The sequence below is a fragment of the Sinocyclocheilus rhinocerous genome, unplaced genomic scaffold (assembly GCF_001515625.1).
Source record: "Sinocyclocheilus rhinocerous isolate Xijiao unplaced genomic scaffold, SAMN03320098_v1.1 scaffold1096, whole genome shotgun sequence".
Lineage (NCBI taxonomy): Eukaryota > Metazoa > Chordata > Actinopteri > Cypriniformes > Cyprinidae > Sinocyclocheilus > Sinocyclocheilus rhinocerous.
Genome location: NW_015629514.1, coordinates 127,103 through 128,286, shown reverse-complemented (window position 1 = coordinate 128,286; position 1,184 = coordinate 127,103). Strand labels below are relative to the sequence as shown.

The 1,184-nt window shown below is 34.0% G+C and overlaps 1 protein-coding gene across 2 annotated transcripts in view; it reads right to left on the bottom strand.

The window, feature by feature from the left end:
* The window catches only part of LOC107739049 (death-associated protein-like 1-B), a 6,960-nt gene that overhangs the window by 1,789 nt on the left and 3,987 nt on the right, over window positions 1–1,184 (bottom strand). The window contains exon 1 of one of the 2 annotated variants that reach the window (XR_001639963.1): window positions 991–1,103. The exons of the other annotated variant lie outside the window; for it this stretch is intronic. The gene's annotated coding sequence lies outside the window, so the exon portion shown is untranslated. Of the gene's footprint in view, window positions 1–990; window positions 1,104–1,184 lie in introns of those variants that run through there. 2 annotated transcript variants of the gene reach the window in all.

Sequence of the window (1,184 nt, the reverse complement as noted above, 5' to 3'; positions counted from 1 at the left end):
AAAAAAAAAAAAAAAAAACCCACTGATGATAACATCACTGTCAGCATACAACTGCATGGTTCATTTATTTCATGCAAAGCACAGAAGCATTTTTAGCAACACGCTTCTGCTTCATCACTAGATTTCCACTGTAAGACTAAAACCACCTCTGATAAATAAAATCAAAATAAATAAAATAATGCATGGGGAAAAAAAAAGAAATGCATCAACTTCGCATTTTATCACTTTTGATATTTTGGGGAGGACTTCAATGCAACAAAAAAATTTAAAAAAAGCGACAATATGAACATCACCATCAGCATGCAATTGCATGATTCATTGATTTCATGCAAAGCAATGAAGCATTTTTAGCAACACGTTTATGCTTCATCACTAGATTTCTGCAGTAAGACTAAAACCACCACTGATAAATAAAAAACAATGATTGGAAAAAAGAAGTGCATCAATTTTGCATTTTATCACTTTTGATTTTTTGGTGGGGACTACAAAGCAACATAAAAAAAAAAAAAAGCGACAATATGAACATCACCGTCAGCATGCAATTGCATGATTGATTGATTTCACACAAAGCAATGAAGCATTATTAGCAACACATTTCTGCTTCATTACTTTTTAGATATATGCAGCACGACTAAAATCACTTATAAATCAAAATAAATACAAAAATTAAACTTTGCATTTAAATCACGTTTGATATGTTGTTGCAGAGCAGAATGCAACATTTAAAGAGAAGAAAAAAGAAAGCCACTGGCGATATGAATGTCACTGTCAGCAGTTTAAGTAAACCACTGCATTCCATCTCAACGCAGCAGAATCTCTATGAAAAATGTTCATTAAATATTGACAAACTGACAAAGAGATTGAACGAGAAGAAAAGCGGCATTTAAAAACATCTGAAATTAATTCAAACTCATCTGCAGGATATGAGAGCCTCTACAACATGCGTGTCACGTGTTGTGAAGAATCCAGACGGCTCAAAAGATACTGTACCTGGGTTTATCCACTTTCTTGCTCTCCTTCTCCACATTGGCGTTATCATCAGCACTCTTCTTCACCACTCTTTTCCCTCCAGCTTTCACTAAAGAAAAAGCACAACTTCACATATCATTTCTGTAGAAGTCATTTGGAAAATGCCACACCAATGTGAAAAAGTGTTAGAAAATGTTAAAGTGTGTTCATTCTCG